Source organism: Oncorhynchus keta, chromosome 2 (genome assembly GCF_023373465.1).
Source record: "Oncorhynchus keta strain PuntledgeMale-10-30-2019 chromosome 2, Oket_V2, whole genome shotgun sequence".
Classification (NCBI taxonomy): Eukaryota; Metazoa; Chordata; class Actinopteri; order Salmoniformes; family Salmonidae; genus Oncorhynchus; species Oncorhynchus keta.
This window is the reverse complement of record NC_068422.1, coordinates 65,552,420-65,573,000: the sequence shown is the minus strand read 5'-3', so window position 1 is coordinate 65,573,000 and position 20,581 is coordinate 65,552,420. Positions and strand designations below refer to the sequence as shown.

The 20,581-nt window shown below is 42.7% G+C and overlaps 1 protein-coding gene across 2 annotated transcripts in view; it reads right to left on the bottom strand.

The window, feature by feature from the left end:
- The window catches only part of LOC118358910 (amyloid-beta A4 precursor protein-binding family A member 2-like), an 84,299-nt gene extending 66,938 nt beyond the window's left edge, over positions 1 to 17,361 (bottom strand). The window contains exon 1 of one of the 2 annotated variants that reach the window (XM_035736921.2): positions 17,163 to 17,361. The gene's annotated coding sequence lies outside the window, so the exon portion shown is untranslated. The remainder of the gene's footprint in view (positions 1 to 17,162) is intronic. The other variant, XM_035736924.2, reaches the window with a different exon arrangement.
- Positions 17,362 to 20,581: the final 3,220 nt, after the last annotated feature.

Below are 20,581 nucleotides of genomic sequence, written 5' to 3'. Positions count from 1 at the left end.
GGTACCTTAGCGTTTTACAGACAGAGTCAGGGAGATGTTGAAAATGTCAGTGAAGACACTTGCCAGCTGGTAAACGCACGCTCTGAGTACGTGTCCTGGTAATCCACCAAGCCCTGCGGCCTTGTGAATGTTAAACAGGTTAACTAGGGCTGGGCGATATATCAAATTAATTGGATTCATTCTAAATTATGTTTTTGCGTGATATTCCAAAACGCCTGTATCGCAAGAATCTAGGTTTTGTTATTTTCCGTTTTTATGAGTGTTTATGTCCACTTGTTCTCGTATTGTATTTTTGGTCTCGTCTCTTTCGATCCTTCTGTGCTGTGTGCGCCTCCCCATTTACACCAGAGGTCTGTATATAATTACGAGCTGCACCTCTCCGCCCTAACAATGGGAGTTGTTGTCCCAAAGGCGGGAAGGCAGGCGACAAGACTCGGTCCAAAATAAACCCATAGACACGCATTTGGCTTTATTTTTGGACAGATTTTAGCGGGAGTGAAACTTCTCACTTCGCCTCTTCTTCTATCGTTTACACACTTCAAGCCCCTCTTGCCTCTCACACCAACAAAATTGAGATCTCGTCTTCCTCTCTGACAAGCGGTTTTAATAACTCGCTACTTTCATTTGCAGAATCGGTCACGTGGACACCAAAACACATTGCAACATTAGTTTACTGTACTAGAGGAGAACGATACCCTTTTCGTCTCAACTACCAAATTGCAAGCAGAGCAGACACTACTAAAACAAGGGTATCAATGAACATTGAGCATAGCCTTTCCAGAATATAATAATAATAATAAATGCCATTTAGCAGACGCTTTTATCCAAAGCGACTTACAGTCATGTGTGCATACATTCTACGTATGGGTGGTCCCGGGAAACGAACCCACTACCCTGGCGTTACAAGCGCCATGCTCTACCAACTGAGCTACAGAACCATCAGTTCGTCGCGTGGGGCATTAGGGTACCACTAGCAGCATTTTAGCCAAAGACTTATAAATGTGCAATAAGCATAAAACACAATTATATAAAGGAATTGGCAACTCATTCTCATTCTGAGAAATAAGGTAGGCCACTTGATTTCAACATCTGAACAAAGTGGACAGGCTCTCATGTTTTTCAAAAAATTGGAGACAGACAGAACAAAAGTTCATAACAATTCAACTGTTCAAACTTGTTAGCTAGCAAATAGATCGAAGTTGGCTAAAGTTGATGTTGAAACATAAATATTAGCTGGCTAATCACTAACGAGAGATTGTTGATTAGACCTGTGCTAATTCTCTGCTGCTCTCTGCCTGCTACAAGAAGTTAGTCATGTGCATTATGCATGGTTCTAGTTACATTTGTAACCAAAAAGGGAATGTTCATAGACAGACTTGAAAGCCTTTGATTATTTGATTATTGATTATTGCAACAAGATAAAATAATGCAATTATTAGTGGGTCTTATGGTTGTGGAATGCTTATATTTAGCCTAGATATTTTAATTTAATTTTTAATTTTACCTTTATTTTACTAGGCAAGTCAGTTAAGAACAAATTCTTATTTTCAATGACGGCCTAGGAACAGTGGGTTAACTGCCTGTTCAAGGGCAGAACGACAGATTTTGTACCTTGTCAGCTCGGGGATTTGAACTTGCAACCTTTCGGTTACTAGTCCAATGCTCTAACCATTAGGCTACCCTGCCGCCCCCACAAGCCCTGAATTAATTACACTATTGCGGACTTTTTGAAATGCAGTGAATATTAACTTTAATTGGTACAACACTTCTAGAGATATATATATAAATAAATAAAAATATATAAAAGTTATGGGTGACTAATGATATATATCATTAGTCACCCATAATTTTGAGATAAAAAAAATATTTAAAAAATAAATAAATAAATCGATATAAGATTTTTAGACCATATTGCCCAGCCTTATGTTTAACCTGTTTAAACATTTCCTGTTGCTGCCAGATTATTTTCCTGCTGTAGCAAACTGGCTCAAATTAAGATCAAACATCTGTACATGGTTGAACATATATACCGTCCTTAGGAAGTGATGACTGTAGTATAAGTCAGTGTAGTAGCTTCTCAGTGTCTGCTAACAGTGTAGGTTATTTGCCCTTCTTATCCGTTTTGAGAAAGGTGACAGACAGGTTGTATGTTGAGCTTCTCCCAGTGTTCTGCAGACAATGTTAAGACCCTAGAATAGGCTGCGGTGTGGGTGACACCTCCAGGAGATCAAACATTGAGGAGCACACTACTGTCTGCCAATAACTCCTCTTAGCTGCATCATATGCCAGGAGCTGACGTCCATTAAGTTACATAACATCCCCCATGCGTCGTTGATCTCTGCCTTAACACTTGGTCCACTCCCTTAGATTCATCAGACAAATCACAGGAATATATGCAATCAGCCATCATTAATTACACACGCAGGGCTTCAATTGCTCTGCACGCACAGAAATATTCTCCATTCTAAATGGGTGAATAAGTGAAAGTCAACTATCCTCTACATAAGGCCTGATTCAGCACATGGACATCTCTGCAGTCCTGAGGAACACATGCACGCACACACACACACCCCCAACAGGTGAAGTCCAGAAGGAAATCTATTCCCATCGATCTCCTCTACCCTCTCCTTTTCAGCAGACAATTCATTTTAAAGGCTTGCTAAGCTTTTCCAAGGCCACTTTACACCCCATCAACCTTTTACAAGGTTTCCCACCTCTGTGATGCCATGCCCTTGCATCCCAAAGCAATCATTGGACTCTCCTCTAGATCGCAGACACATATCGGCAGCAATCAGCAGGAAAGGAAATTAAAGGGCTTTGAGGCAAGAACTATGATAAACACATGGTTATTAAAATATAAAATAGTACGCATTGACCTCCAGAGGTATTTGCCTTAGCCTGGAGTCTACGGTATATACAGTTGAAGTCGGAAGTTTACATACACTTTAGCCAAATACATTTAAACTCAGTTTCACAATTCCTGATATTTAATCCTATTAAAAACTCCATGTCTTAGGTCAGTTAGTATCACCACTTTAATTTAACAATGTGAAATGTCAGAATAATAGTAGAGACAATGATTTATTTCAGCTTTTATTTCTTTCATCACATTCCCAGTGGGTCAGAAGTTTACATACACTCAATTAGTATTTGGTAGCATTGCCTTTAAATTATTTAACTTGGGTCAAATGTTTCAGGTACCCTTCCACAAGCTTCCCACAATAAATTGGGTGAATTATGGCCCATTCCTCCTGACAGAGCTGGTGTAACTGAGTCAGGTATGTAGACCTCCATGCTCGCACACGCTTTTTCAGTTCTGCCCACACGTTTTCTATAGGATTGAGGTCAGGGATTTGTGATGGCCACTCCGATACCTTGACTTTGTTGTCCTTAAGCCATTTTTCCAGAACTTTGGAAGTATGCCTGGGGTCATTGTCCATTTGGAAGACCCATTTGCAACCAAGCTTTAACTTCCTGACTGATGTCTTGTGATGTTGCTTCAATATATCCACATAATTTCCCTACCTCATGATGCCATCTATTTTGTGAAGTGGACCAGTCCCTCCTGCAGCAAAGCACACCCACAACACGATGCTGCCACCCCTGTGCTTCACGGTCGGGATGGCGTTTGTAACGGCTTCTAGGAGTAGTGGGTGGAGGAGTCAGGCGCAGAGAGCAGGGTAGTTCGAAACGTGGATCTTTATTTCCAAGAACAGAGTGATGGTCACGTCATACACAAGGGCGCATAAAGACCCAGTCCAACAAACAGGACGAAACTGTTCGGAAAAACGGAATCCACAAATAATCCACACACCATGAACAGAGAAACAAGCCCGCACAACAGCCGGCGGGCCTACCGGGTTTAAATAGCCCAAAACAAAACCCAAACAAGAAACAGGTGAAACTAATCAGACAAAACTAAATGAAACAGAAAAGGGGATCGGTGGCAGCTAGTAGGCCGGCGACGACGACCACCGAGCGCCGCCCGAACAGGAAGGGGCACCATCTTCGGCGGGATTCGTGACAGTGTTCTTCGGCTTGCAAGCCTCCCCCTTTTTCCTCCAAACATAATGATGGTCATTATGGCCAAACAGTTCTATTTTTGTTTCATCAGACCAGAGGACATTTCTCCAAAAAGTATGATCTTTGTCCCCATGTTCAGTTGCAAACCATAGTGGCTTCTTCCTTGCTGTGCGACCTTTCAGGTTATGTTAATATAGGACTCGTTTTACTGTGGATATAGATACTGTCGTAGATGTTTCCTCCTGCATCTTCACAACGTCCTTTGCTGTTGTTCTGGGATTGAGTTGCACTTTTCGCACCAAAGTACGTTCATCTCTAGGAGACAGAACATGTCTCCTTCCTGAGCGGTATGACGGCTGCGTGGTCCCATGGTGTTTATACTTGCGTACTATTGTTTGCACAGATGAATGTGGTACCTTAAGGCATTTGGACATTGCTCCCAAGGATGAACCAGACTTGTGGAGGTCTACAATTGTTTTCTGAGGTCTTGGCAGATTTCTTTTGATTTTCCCATGATGTCAAGCAAAGAGGCACTGAGTTTGAAGGTAGGCCTTGAAATACATCCACAGGTACACCTCCAATTGACTCAAATTATGTCAATTAACCAATCAGAAGCTTCTAAAGCCATGTCATTTTCTGGAATTTTCCAAGCTGTTTCAAGGCAGTCACCTTAGTATATGTAAACTTCTGACCCACTGGAATTTTGATACAGTGAATTATAATTGAAATAATCTATCTATAAACAATTGTTGGAAAATGACGTGTCATGCAAAGTAGATGTCCTAACCGACTTGACAAAACTAGTTTGTTAACAAGAAATTTGTGGAGTGGTTGAAAAACGAGTTAATGACTCCAACCTAAGTGTATGTAAACTTCCGACTTCAACTGTACATGGCCAGGCAGCATGACTGCGACACCAGGTAATACATTATAGAGGTTAGAGGCTGACTATTAACATCTTGCTCCCGTGAATGTGATTAGAATTAAACCAGGGGTGACATGCAGGTCGGGTACGTTCAACGTTGTAAGTGCTGACACTAGAGCTTGTAATATTATTTCAGTCACTATCTCTTCCCTTCAAACACCTTCACTTAATTCCCTCATTAGAATGCATGAGGTGGAATCTTCACCATGGCAAAACCAAAGCAAGGTTATTCTAATGTTCGGATTCTGAAACTAAGAAGCACTAAGAAGAATGCCCTGTCAAGAAGTGCCACTCTTCTTGTTCAACACTCATCCTGTGTCATCCTCATATTGACTATCTTACTACGGCACCCAGACAGTTCTATGTCAGCTCTACCCTCCTGTCTCCCCCTATATTATTCAGCAGAGTTTGACAACTGATATACATGACGAGTCAGTAGGGGGGTATATAAATTACAGCACTGCAAGTGAAGCTGAGACTTCAGGGTTCTATGCCTTAGTCGTCGCCCCTTCATTGTGTGTTGCCTCTCAGTGTGAGACTTCAGAGCAAGAGAGAGAATAACATGGGCTGAAGCACTAACCCCCACTGTCTTCTAAAGTACAATCCAATATTTTTTAAACGTTGTTAAAAAGAAGTACTTCTGCGAGAAAGACAGAGGCATGTCAGACTTTTCAATTGATATGAATTTATTCCCAACCACAGTTGTGTCAGATATGTACAGTAGAAAAATAATGATGCATAACATTTGTTCAGTCAAACCTTAACGCCAAGATGGGAATACTTAAATTTGATGCAGGGTTGACATAAACGTTTGTGCTTATTTGTAATATCCATCTTTTTTTCTACTCTACCATTACATCCCCTTTATCATTACATACCCTGATATGAGTGTTTTAACCCCAGTCATTACAACGAATGAATCTGAAGACGTGGATGTCGATTAAGGCAGCCCCCCGCCCCTCTCTGATTCAGAGGGGTTGGGTTCAATGCGGAAGACACATTTCAGTGGAATACATTCAGTTGTACAACTGATCAAGTATTTCCCTTTCCCATATCAGGACCCGATGCATCTGGGGTTTTGATATGTCTGCTGTTTGTCATCCTTCAACGTGTGACACTCCATCTGTGTGACAATTCAGGGGGTATCTGTCTGCCCATCGTCCCAGTGAGGAACCTAATGATATTTCACAAGACAGTAGTTCAAAGCAGCTGTTCCATCAGGATATCAGATACAACGCAATGTGTTTACAACTGACTCCAGAAAGGAACTGTCCACGGTGCTGAACAGCATAAGGATAACATGGTGCACTTCATAAGTAGGACTATTGACAAAGTAAAATTGTACATTCAGGTTTCATCCCGTTTTGTGCTATGATGCCTACGATGCCTAGCTCAAATGAAATCTCTCTGAAATATTTGGTCAAACAAAATGTCTACATATTTCTAGCTATGTCATCACTGCCCAGATAGAACAGATCACATTCAGATGGATGTAAGGGCTAGATGTCTGAGGAGCTTGGGCTGTACTGGCAGTCTGTCTCATGAAGGCTTGCCCCCCCTTCTCTTCTCTTTCCCTCTCTCGCTTACTCACTTTCTTCAACCCTCTCTTTTTCTCTCCCACCCTCGTTTCTCTCTGATGGTTTTTAAAGATATCAAACTAAATTGGATTCCATTTGAAGGCAACAGCAGTGTCCTGCAGCCTTTTTGCATCACCCAGCAGTCCTCACATGAAATATAAATCTATATCCTTTCTCCATTAAAAGACTAAGCCCTGCCTAAGCCGGGGTGGGGGTGAAAATAGCTGTGCAGTGACGCTCCCCATCCAACCAGACAGAGCTTGAGAGGATCTGCAGAGAAGAATGGGAGAAACTCAGACATTTGAAGTGAATCTAAAAAATATCCTATGGAATAAATTAATGAAGGAACCGCTTTTCAGATTTTGCTAGGTGTCATGGGAATTATGACTCGCACTTTGGTAGTCATTTCTTACCATGTCAATTATTAAAATAGGATTTCCTGCATATAGAAATTATAGTTTCTGTTTTCAACATTCATCACAGGTAACTTAAACTCTATTTTTATTCAAACAGTTGAGAGTATTTGTCTCCTAAGAAGACTCTTCAGTATCATTGTCACTTCAGAGCTGTGTGTGTGTGTTTTAAAGATGGCAGAGAAAGGCAGAGCACCAGTGTGGGACTAATGCATGGAATTGTCTTATTTGTGATAAAGATGTAAGCATGGGGTCAGCAACGGCTGAATAAAAAAAAAACACCGACCTGTGAAATCACCTTAAGAACACCCATCCAAAAGCCCATATGTATTATATTAAGTTAAAATAAAAGTGTTCATTGTTCATTCAGTATTGTTGCAGTTGTCATTATTACAAAAGATTGTGTGAGATATATATATATATATATACACACACACACACACACACACACACACACACATACATACTGCTCAAAAAAATAAAGGGAACACTTAAACAACACAATGTAACTCCAAGTCAATCACACTTCTGTGAAATCAAACTGTCCACTTAGGAAGCAACACTGATTGACAATAAATGTCACATGCTGTTGTGCAAATGGAATAGACAACAGGTGGAAATTATAGGCAATTTGCAAGACACCCCCAATAAAGGAGTGGTTCTGCAGGTGATGACCACAGACCACTTCTCAGTTCCTATGCTTCCTGGCTGATGTTTTGGTCACCTTTGAATGCTGGCGGTGCTTTCACTCTAGTGGTAGCATGAGACGGAGTCTACAACCCACACAAGTGGCTCGGGTAGTGCAGCTCATCCAGGATGGCACATCAATGCGAGCTGTGGCAAGAAGGTTTGCTGTGTCTGTCAGCGTAGTGTCCAGAGCATGGAGGCGCTACCAGGAGACAGGCCAGTACATCAGGAGACGTGGAGGAGGCCGTAGGAGGGCAACAACCCAGTAGCAGGACCGCTACCTCCGCCTTTGTGCAAGGAGGAGCAGGAGGTGCACTGCCAGAGCCCTGCAAAATGACTTCCAGCAGGCCACAAATGTGCATCAGTCTGCTCAAACTGTCAGAAACAGACTCCATGAGGGTGGTATGAGGGCCCGACGTCCACAGGTGGGGGTTCTGCTTACAGCCAAACACCGTGCAGGACGTTTGGCATTTGCCAGAGAACACCAAGATTGGCAAATTCGCCACTGGCGTCCTGTGCTCTTCACAGATGAAAGCAGGTTCACACAGAGCACATGTGACCGAGTCTGGAGACGCCGTGGAGAACGTTCTGCTGCCTGCAACATCCCCCAGTGTGACCGGTTTGGCGGTGGGTCAGTCATGGTGTGGGTTGGCATTTCTTTGGGGGGCCGCACAGCCCTCCATGTGCTCGCCAGAGGTAGCCTGACTGCCATTAGGTACCGAGATGAGATCCTCAGACCCCTTGTGAGACCATATGCTGGTGCGGTTGGCCCCTGGGTTCCTCCTAATGCAAGCCAATGCTATACCTCATGTGGCTGGAGTGTGTCAGCAGTTCCTGCAAGAGGAAGGCATTGATGCTATGGACTGGCCCGCCCGTTCCCCAGACCTGAATCCAATTGAGCACATCTGGGACATCATGTCTCGCTCCATCCACCAACGCCACATTGCACCACAAACTGTCCAGGAGTTGGCGAATGCTTTAGTCCAGGTCTGGGAGGAGATCCCTCAGGAGTCCATCCGCCACCTCATCAGGAGCATGCCCAGGCGTTGTAGGGAGGTCATACAAGCACGGAGGCCACACACACTACTGAGCCTCATTTTGACTTGTTTTAAGGACATTGGATCAAAGTTGGATCAGCCTGTAGTGTGGTTTTCCACTTTAATTTTGAGTGGGACTCCAAATCCAGACCTCCATGGGTTGATACATTTGATTTTCATTGATAATTTGTGTGATTTTGTTGTCAGCACATTCAACTATGTAAAGAAAAAATTATTTAATAAGAATATTTCATTCATTCAGATCTAGGATGTGTTATTTTAGTGTTCCCTTCATTTTTTTGAGCAGTATATAACACACACACACACTTTAAAAATTGGTCGACCTCTAGTTTATTAGGCTAAACCGTTAGGATGCTACAGACAATTTTGTGAGAAAAGCGATTTTCAGGACATCTCATGGTCTGAAAAAAAAAAACGCTCTAGCTCCGTCACCTTTCACAGGCAGGATATGTTACATAGGTGGATGCGGTGGATTGAGACGCATCCAATGCAAAAAAACATCTCTCCATCTTAAACTGACAGAATTTTAATGGGGATTTTTTATTATGCTAATTCGTTTTCTGCGCGGACATCAACCTTAGGGGGTTAAGAATGAAAGGGACATGTGGCTGTTTGCAAACAAAGTTGTGATTGTTTGGGCACTCTTATATTGTATTTTAAGAGGAGGTTGCCTGCTTGTAACAGTGGAAGTGATGGCTTGCTTGACATCTCTTTCTCTCTCTGTCCGTCATGCAGAAGCTGTTGGAGCTTTTTCAGTGTATGCCATAGATCATACTCCCTCAGCTAGTGTTTCTAAATTAATTCCATCATGGCATTGATTAACCATCATCTGAAATGTCTCAATCTGCCAAAGACACAAGAGCTACTGCCAACCAGAAGAAAAATAAATGTTTTTTTTTATACACAAAATTCAATTGCAGGCTAGCCCTTTGCAGTGTAATGTATCATGTTACAACTTAAAATAAGTACATTTTTCATGGTTGCTGTAGAAATGGTATTTTTCCTTTATAATATCCATCTCTTGCAGAGATAGAGAAAACAATCCAGCTGTGGCCAGTAAGCATTGTATTGCAGCAGATACCCGGAGCCCTCTCTCCTCTCTACATCTAAATGCTAATGTCATGCAATCCTCCCAGAAACACAGTGGCTAATGAGCAGGCCCACTGAATACAGTCAAGTCAAAGTAGGAATAATGGCATAACGAAGGAAGCACACAAAGATGAAGGTGGGATTTGTTGACCCACAACCAGTGGTGTAAAGTACTAAAGTAAAAATACTTGAAAGTACTACTTAAGTTGTTTTTTGGAGTATGTGTACTTTACTCTACTATTTATATTTGTGCCAACTTTTACTTGACTACATTCCTAAAGAAAAGTATGTACTTTTTACTCCATACAGTTTCCCTGACACCCAAAAATGCTTCCATACATTTCGAATGGTTAGCAGGACAGGAAAATGGTCCAATTCACGCATTTATCAAGATAACATCCCTGGTCATCTGGTGGACTCACTAAACTCAGATTCTTCATTTGTAAATTATATCTGAGTGTTGGAGTATGCCCCTGTCTAAAAATGATGCAGTCAGGTTTGCTTTATTTAAGGGATTTGAAATGATTCATACTTTTCCTTTTGATACTTAAGTATATTTAAAACCAAATACTTTCAGACTTTTACTCAAGTAATATTTTACTGGGTGACATTCACTTTTATATTACGTTATCTTTACTTTTACTCAAGTAGGACAATTGGGTACTTTTTCCATCACTACAGCAATGTACAGGACGACTGGTAATAGGTATAGCAAGGTCACACACACACACGCCTGCAACCTCACTACCCACCTACACACAATGTAGTAGCCTAAGCTTAAGCCTACTACATAATGTAGGCCTACATATTCACAAGGACAAATAGAAGCAGACAGACATACTAACTACTATGAGAAACAAGAGTATGTAGATAACGGGGACTTTCAGACAAAATGTAGGCAGGAGCTAAAGTTTCTCTCAGACGTGTCACAAAGCTGCCGTCACTACTAATGATGAATGATGCCTCTCTAGGCTACAGCCCCCCCGTTAATTTACAAAAGAAAGAATCGAACCGAGATGACAGAGTAATATGGATTGTCGGTCTGCATGCTTTTCGTTCCACGCTTTGCTCAATTGAAGGTGTTTTGAAGGCACAGGAGAATTCTCCTTGCCTCCCTCTTGGGGTGTTAATAAGCTTTCCTTTAGTGCCACCCATGATTTATACAGACGTGAATGGGCCATTCTCTAGGGGTTTCAAGGTTTATTTTTGTTGCCAATTTTTATTTTTCCAAAAGGTGGCTCCATTCAGCCTCTGAAAGTCTGTGTAATTGGGTTTAGTTCATTTAAATGCTAATGTATATGGAAATGACATGCAGATATCACCTCATTGATTCTGAGAGACACCAGCTCACCATTAACATAATGTCTAGAGATTTGAAATCAGAGTTCCTTAAAGCTCAGATAACTCAACAGAAGTATTCGTTCCGCCTACATTACACAGATATTATTTGCTGGTTTTATCGGCAAGCATATAATGTACTAGTGTTGTGACGCGGTCAAAAATCATGACATCTTCATCCATAACTGTCTTCATCCAGAACTGTTGGTTATACAGTAATTGTGCCAGCCCTATAATGTACAGTAGTTAACAACATGTAAAATGGAGTTAATTGAGTGGTTCACTAAATGGCATGTTATAGAAGGGTACAAACACTTTTTTTGGGCGATTTCACTTGTTTTTGAGAAACCTAGCCCAGCTTACCCCAATAGACTTCCTTGTTGCTCGTTGTGCATTGTGGGGGTGTTGAAAAACGAGAAAAAAAAGCTTTTACAAAACCCCACCCAAATACGTTCTTTTAGAAACAGACACTTTATAGTGATGCAGGTCTTTAGATGTTGTACACATGAAATTGTGTCATTCTGAACTTTATCTGCATGTTGTATTTTTGAAATATTGTCGCAACTCAAGCAATAACTCTCCCGTCCACTCCAGCAGCAGGCTACACGGAGAATGGCCCAGCTGGGTAGGGGAAACAGTTCAAGTCACACAAAATGGAATATAGCCTCGAGGATAAGGTTCAGAAGGAAACCATGTCATGTGTACAACATCTAAAGACCTACATCGATATACTGACAGTGTGTCCATTTTTAACAGTACTTGGGTGTTTTTTAAGCTTTTGTTCATTTTTTTCCCCTTTTGTTGCACGCCCCCACACTGCACAATGAGCAATGAGGAAGTCCATTGCGGCTGGGGTAAGCATCTCTCTTAGCTGAAAACCATTTCATCTGGTCATCCACCAGGGCTGGAGGTCACTGACGAGACAGACCATTCTCCTCCAGCAGCACACTCGATTCATACTTCACACTCGGCCGGGGGTCGGGGAGAGTAGGTGGGTGTGATTACGTTCAGTGTGACGCCAACAACAGACGGAGGGGAATAACTGTGGCAGGCAAGCTGTGTAAAGCAGTTATTGACAGAGGAGCATGAGGAGGAACATGCTCTCTACTAGAAACAGATATGAGTCACACACACTGTGGGAGTTATTCACAGGCAGGGGGGCTGGCTCTCTGGTTTTCCCTACGCCAGGAAACTGCTCAGCTCACATCAAAAGGCTTTACACCCTAGCTATGAAACCCTCAAAAGGCTGAATATCAGAGTGCTCCTCATTTCTCATCCCTGCAGATAAACAGCACACTTTAAAGAAGGCATTGGATTTTGAAGGATGATGGTTACAAATGATCAACGAGAAGGGTGTTGAATCAATATGCCACTAACCAAACCAGCCTTGACCGTCTTGGGCCCGCTCTGTCCTCAACACAAAGTAAAATATCTGGGGGAGACCTCTAGTCTCAGGTATCACGACTTGGTACTAAGTCATCCTTCCTGCTATGACTTTGATTGAACAATCAAACCTCTATGTGGACCCCTTGAAGAGCCCCATCATTCATTAGACTAGACCGTGCTAACTGAACACTTGGTGGGTAAGGAAGGGTAAATGCGGTGTCTAAAAATACGGAACCGGCGTCCCTCCCATCCCTCCACAGCAGGTAGGTCAGGTGGCCCTGCTAATTACCTAATCTTCCTAGCAGGGCATGATGGTGGCTGCCATCATCACTCACTAACCACTAGAGCATTTAAAACGCCTGCTGACTCGCTGTTTTTAACTTTGCTTTCATATTCATGAACATCAGTGCCTCAAATGGCAAATATATAGCCACAAGCTTCAGTGTTTGAATGAACAATTTGGATTAAAAAGACGGAAATAATCCAACGTTGAGTTCTTTAATGATGTTCCAAAGTTGTATTTCTCTGTTCACATTTAGCATTCGACTGAGATGGAGAGTTTGTTATGTCGCTTCAGTGAAGGAAGAGGAGCAGAGTATTCTGAAGCCATCACACGGCTGGATGTTGGCTGAGTTCCCCAGCAAAATGCATCAAAATGTAAAACATGAGAGATTGTAATCACACAGCTTGTCTCTGTGGTTCAAAGACTTCTAGAAAACATGCAAATCCCCTTTCCAACATACACATCCTGATTACATACTACAACCATCATGGAAATTGAAAACTCACACCAATCCCAATTGCCCATGTGATGGTTTCCCACTAAGCAGTTCAGCTATTCTGAAAGGAAGGAAATACATGGGGCCATACAGGGATGTTTTAGAGTAGAAAAAGCTGGCCCAATGCCATGAGATCAAAGAGTAGCCTCTGATTATACCCTCCTCATCCCAAATTCACATCTCTCATAACCCGGTCACAGCACACGGCTGACAGCTCTCCTGCAGGGTTAACATCCTGTACTAAAGGAACATTACCACAGGTTTAAAACATCAGCTCACAGGTGTCGGTGTGTCAAATATAAAACATATTTTAAGCTACTTTCTGAGCCAGGTTACAAATCACGAAAATGGTCGAAAAAAATCTGATCACAAAGACAGTTTTATCCAAATGACTCCTGAACCATAGTTTTTTTTTTTTAACATTTTGAGATAGCATATGACATAAATGATCTGAAAATAGAAAAAAACTACTGATAAAAGGTTTGCATTTGTACTGCTACAAAAATACACTAATGTTCCAGGCAGTAATACCATGCAATAACTGGGGTGGTGATTGTCATCTCTCAAACGAGTTCCTTCATTAATCAACTGTCATACTGATTTCCTTGGGAGCGCTGCAGGCTGAGAGACGTGTCTAGAAACACCACAAGAGGCAGTAGAGAGAGTTCTCCAACACATCTAATCTTGGGCACAACCCACCGCCAGAGGGCAACTGACTGGCCTTGGACATCAGTAGCCTACATGTCTGGCTTGCAAAGAAATGAAAGGACGCATCCTACATCCTAAACAGCTATGTGTGACAGTAGCTTTTGAGGTGAAAACAGTTCTGTTCAAACATAACATGTGAACTATGGAGACATCACTTGCTTCTGTCATTCACAGGACCACAGCCGAATGATCTTATCTTGATAAAGTGAACAGTACACTGCTGTAAATAAGGTAATAGCCATGTCTCTATTAAAGCAGAGATCAAGCCTAGCTGATTCACTTGTCCCAGTCATAATAATCGTCACCATGGTCAGCCTGAGCAGAAGGGAAACACGATCCCCCAGTACAACCTCTCTCTTGGCTCTCTCTCTCATCAACAAGAGTCCAATTTAGAATTCTCCTGCTGCTGCATGAATAGCATCCCAGCAGGCTGCTGCGACACAGTGTTTGTCCTTCAGCTCCTGTGGCACACATAAAACAGGAACGAGCAGAGAAGCACCCTCTCTGACGGCTGGGAGAGGGTCAGGAGGAGGCGGGCCGCCAGGCGCCAGCCAGCCAGAACGTGAAGCAGGTCTCGGCTGTGGAGTGAGCCCACCTGCCTCCAGTGCTGCACACCTTCCCCAGGGGGACCTTTTTAAACGAGACACCTAATCTAGGACAGAATGGCCATTTACTAAGTTGAATTTCCAAATGTGAATGTAAAATCACAACAAAGTGCAAGTATTATCACGCAAATGTTATTTGGTCATGAACTTGTTCATGATATGACACTACCCACTGGGCACAGACCTCAATTCAATGTCTATTCCACATTGGTTCACTATAATTACATTGAAATTATGTGGAAACAACGTTGACTCAACCAGTGTGCACAGTGGGTATTATGTAAAACAACCAAAAAAAAACATTATTTATTAATCTTCAAAATCAGTCATCATGTTACTGTAATCTAATTTACAGTCATTCTGAAAGGAAGATGCACTACATGACCAAAAGTATGTTGACACCTGCTCGTTGAACATCTCATTCCAATATAATGGCCATTAATATGGAGTTGGTCCCCCCCTTTGCTGCTATAACATCATCCACTCTTCTGGGAAGGCTTTCCACGAGATGTTGGAACATTGCTGTGGGGACTTGCTTCCATTCAGCCAAAAGAGCTTTAGTGTGGTTGGGCACGGATGTTTGGCAATTAGGCCTGGCTCACAGTCAGCATTCCAATTCATCCCAAAGGTGTTCGATGAGATTGAGGTAGGGGCTCTGTGCAGGCCAGTCAAGTTCTTCCACACCAATCTCAACAAACCATTGTTGTATGGACCTCGCTTTGTGCACAGGAGCGTTGTCATGCTGAAACAGCAAAGGGCCTTCCCCAAACTGTCGCCACAAAGTTGGAAGCACAGAATCGTCTAGAATGTTGTATGCTGTAGCATTAAGATTTCCCCTCACTGGAACTAAGGGGCCTATCCTGAACCGTGAAAAACAGCATCCGCCAAATCCAGAGTCGTCCGTCGGACTGCCAAATGGTTAAGTGTGATTCATCACTCCAGAGAACGCGTTTCCCCTACTACAGAGTCCAATAGTAGCGAGCTTTACGCAACTCCAGACGATTCTTGGCATTGTGATCTGAGGCTTGTGTGCGGCTGCTCGGTCATGGAAACCCATTTCATGAAGCTCCCGACGAACAGTTATTGTGCAGACGTTGCTTCCAAAGGCAGTTTGGAACTCGGTAATGAGTGTTGCAACCGAGGACAGAAGATTTTTACACGCTAGGCGCTTCAGCACTCGGCAGTTCTGTTCTGTGAGCTTGTGTGTCCTACCACTTCGCGACTGAGCAGTTGTTGCTCCTAGACCTTTCCACTTCACAATAACAGCACTTACAGTAGACCGGGACAGCTCTAGCAGGGCAGAAATTTGACGAACGGACTTGCCACATTGAAAGTCACTGAGCTTTCCAGTGAGGCCATTCTACTGCCAATGTTTGTCTATGGATACATAGACAGTATTAAATATAGTCCACTATATTTGTTCAGGAGTTACACTTGTCATTTTAGTGTTTTAAGTCTTTGGCGGGTAGTGGGATTTTTCTGTATTGATTCAGATAATTGTGTATGTTCAGAAGTTTGAGGGTTTTTGCTGTGGTTTGACTGTTTTGTTTTGGCTGTGTGCTCGATTTGATGCACCTGTCAGCAACGGGTGTGGCTGAAATAGCCGAATCCATTCATTTGAAGGGGTGTCCACATATTTGTGTATATATAGTTTAAATGAATAAAAACATCAAGGCCTTCATTAAAAATTTGTATTGAGCTAAGACTGACATCAAAACCCTAAGGCAAAAATTCCAAACATGCTGTCATCAAGCTGTCATCTTACAATTCTACAGTCTTGAAGCAGTTATAATTCCTACCAAGCCTGACTAATGGACAATCAAAATGTAATCAGAACATGGTTTTGTCTAATTTAAAGGGCAATTTTAGATTTAGTTGGGCATTATTTTATGTAGGCTTTCAAATACATTTATATCAATTTGCAGCAGCATCAGACAGACCTGACATGAGTTGACTCCACTGAGCTTACCAACCCTGTTTCCTTGAGTTTCTATAGAACAACACACCAAAAATAATTAGTGTGCTGTCTGCTCTGTCCTCTTGTATGGCTAGCTCTGGAACAGAGTGGTACACAACAGACAAAATAAATCAACCCTAAGAGCATCAAAAGCAGAGAGGGCATAGATCCCCTTACAATTACACAAGTCAACAAAATATTATTTTTTCAAGGTTTATCAATGGCTAGGCTACTTTATCGCACAGCCTGCTACGATTATGACAACATCTGTGGAATGTTTTTCTCCATATAACACCATAATTTATAGATACAATTTTGACAATACATTAGTTCAGATTAGGTTTATATTCCCAGCAATTAAGCAAATGAGAATGCAGCATGTATTGAATAATTAGACACATGTACCCGCATTAAAAGTGTGTCGAACAGGCGGTTAAAAATCTATTGGTGAATTAGCTAGTTGCAGATGATGAGCCTATGCCATGGTTGCTGTCCGCTGCTCTTCAAAAGATGCTCTAGGAATAATGGACCCAAAAGCACCTTTCTTTTCGAAATACCGGTAATGATAAATCAAACATTTCTATGTAGATACATGAAGACCACGCTCACTATCTTACCTGCTGAATTCAACGTATGTTCTTCGGTCACTCAAGTCACCTCCCTTTCGGAATTGTGAACGCTGATGATGCTTCCAAGACACTTGCAGGGGATCAGATTACATCGAGAGAAGGCGGACCAGCCCCGGAATCTGAAAAATAGAAGTACCAGTTGAAGCGGCCCTGGAACGTGTATAAAAACCCCACTGCAGTTCTCCCCATTGGGCTTCCCACTGAGTTTGTAAAACAGCTGTGTTTCTCTGGTCGTTAAGGTGGAGTGGCGGCATCCAGAGGCGATAGACTCAAACCCCACCCGGACCACCGAGACGGAAAGGGTAATGGAGAGAAGAAAAAAATAGGTTTACAAAGAGTGCAGTGCGACCAATACAACACACCATAATTTGACATCCTAATTCTTTTGTGTTGGTCACAATTAATAGGCTATAGCAAATCTATAGCCTAACAGAAATCATGGGAGGGAAAAAAACTCAATCACATTTTCTTCACTTTTATGGTAGTGGCAAAAGTAACTACAATGTTATTGTTGCATAATTGGATATGAGAGGTTATATTGTTTTTACCTAAGATAAACAGTCACATAACAGGGTGGCATTTTTGTTTAAAATTTAATTTTTTTAAATTCACTGAATGGGGGAGTGAATGTATCTATAAGCCAGTAATTCTTCCTAATGCATCCATGTGCAGCTCACTGAGTGATCATATTTAGCAAAATGATATTACATAACAGAAAGAGGACGAAATTGGAAACCATCCTACTTCATATCACGCAATATAATCCATTAATCTTTGCTTCCAGTGGCAAGTTATGAAAGAATTACATTGCCTGACTTTTTCCACATTTGTTGTGTTACAGCCAGAATTTAAAACAGATGAAATTGAGATTTTGTGTCACAGGCCTACACACAATACCACATAATGACAAAGTGGAATTATGTTCCTAGACATTTTTACAAATTAATTAAAAATGAAAAGCTGAGATGTCTTGAGTCAATAATAATTCAATCCCTTTGTTATGGCATGCCTAAATAAATTCAGGAGTACATATTTGCTTAGCAAGTCACATACAGTGGGGCAAAAAAGTATTTAGTCAGCCACCAATTGTGCAAGTTCTGCCACTTAAAAAAGATGAGAGAGGCCTGTAATTTTCATCATAGGTACACTTCAACTATGACAGACAAAATGAGAAAAAAAATCCAGAAAATCACATTGTAGGATTTTTTTATGAATTTATTAGCAAATTATGGTGGAAAATAAGTATTTGGTCACCTACAAACAAGCAAGATTTCTGGCTCTCACAGACCTGTAACTTCTTAAGAAAGACAGAAACCTTGCTTGTTTGTAGGTGACCAAATACTTATTTCCCACCATAATAATGTAATCAAGATACAGTACCAGTCAAAAGTTTTATAACACCTACTTATTCAAGGGTTTTTTTTTATACAATTTTCTACACTGTAGAAAAATAGTGAAGACGTCAAAACTATGAAATAACACATATGGATTCATGCAGTATCAAAAAGTGTTAATTCAAAATATATTTCATATTTGAGTTTCTTCAAATAGCCACCCTTTGCATTCTCTCAACCAGCTTCATGAGGTAGTCACCTGGAATGCATTTCAATTAACAGGTATGCCTTCTTAAAAGTTAATTTGTGGAATTTCTTTCCTTCTTAATGCATTTGAGCCAGTCAAGTTGTGTTGTGACAAGGTAGCTAAAATGTTGTGACATTTTAGTCAATAAGATTCTTGCTACATAAGCTTAACTTTCTGAACATTCGAGACGTGTAGTCCACTTGTCATTCCAATCTCCTTGCATTAGCGTAGCCTCTTCTGTAGCCTGTCAACTATGGGTCTGTCTATCCCTGTTCTCTCCTCTCTGCACAGACCATACAAACGCTCCACACCGCGTGGCCGCGGCCACCCTAATCTGGTGGTCCCAGCGCGCACGACCCACGTGGAGTTCCAGGTCTCCGGTAGCCTCTGGAACTGCCGATCTGCGGCCAACAAGGCAGAGTTCATCTCAGCCTATGCCTCCCTCCAGTCCCTCGACTTCTTGGCACTGACGGAAACATGGATCACCACAGATAACACTGCTACTCCTCCTGCTCTCTCTTCGTCCGCCCACGTGTTCTCGCACACCCCAAGAGCTTCTGGTCAGCGGGGTGGTGGCACCGGGATCCTCATCTCTCCCAAGTGGTCATTCTCTCTTTCTCCCCTTACCCATCTGTCTATCGCCTCCTTTGAATTCCATGCTGTCACAGTTACCAGCCCTTTCAAGCTTAACATCCTTATCATGTATCGCCCTCCAGGTCCCCTCGGAGAGTTCATCAATGAGCTTGATAAGCTCCTTTCCTGAGGACGGCTCACCTCTCACAGTTCTGGGCGACTTTAACCTCCCCACGTCTACCTTTGACTCATTCCTCTCTGCCTCCTTCTTTCCACTCCTCTCCTCTTTTGACCTCACCCTCTCACCTTCCCCCCCTACTCACAAGGCAGGCAATACGCTCGACCTCATCTTTTCTAGATGCTGTTCTTCCACTAACCTCATTGCAACTCCCCTCCAAGTCTCCGACCACTACCTTGTATCCTTTTCCCTCTCGCTCTCATCCAACACTTCCCACACTGCCCCTACTCGGATGGTATCGCGCCGTCCCAACCTTCGCTCTCTCTCCCCCGCTACTCTCTCCTCTTCCATCCTATCATTTCTTCCCTCTGCTCAAACCTTCTCCAACCTATCTCCTGATTCTGCCTCCTCAACCCTCCTCTCCTCCCTTTCTGCATCCTTTGACTCTCTATGTCCCCTATCCTCCAGGCCGGCTCGGTCCTCCCCTCCCGCTCCGTGGCTCGACGACTCATTGCGAGCTCACAGAACAGGGCTCCGGGCAGCCGAGCGGAAATGGAGGAAAACTCGCCTCCCTGCGGACCTGGCATCCTTTCACTCCCTCCTCTCTACATTTTCCTCCTCTGTCTCTGCTGCTAAAGCCACTTTCTACCACTCTAAATTCCAAGCATCTGCCTCTAACCCTAGGAAGCTATTTGCCACCTTCTCCTCCCCCCTGAATCATCCTCCCCCTCCTCCCTCTCTGCAGATGACTTCGTCAACCATTTTGAAAAGAAGGTCGACGACATCCGATCCTCGTTTGCTAAGTCAAACGACACCGCTGGTTCTGCTCACACTGCCCTACCCTGTGCTCTGACCTCTTTCTCCCCTCTCTCTCCAGATGAAATCTCGCGTCTTGTGACGGCCGGCCGCCCAACAACCTGCCCGCTTGACCCTATCCCCTCCTCTCTTCTCCAGACCATTTCCGGAGACCTTCTCCCTTACCTCACCTCGCTCATCAACTCATCCCTGACCGCTGGCTACGTCCCTTCCGTCTTCAAGAGAGCGAGAGTTGCACCCCTTCTGAAAAACCTACACT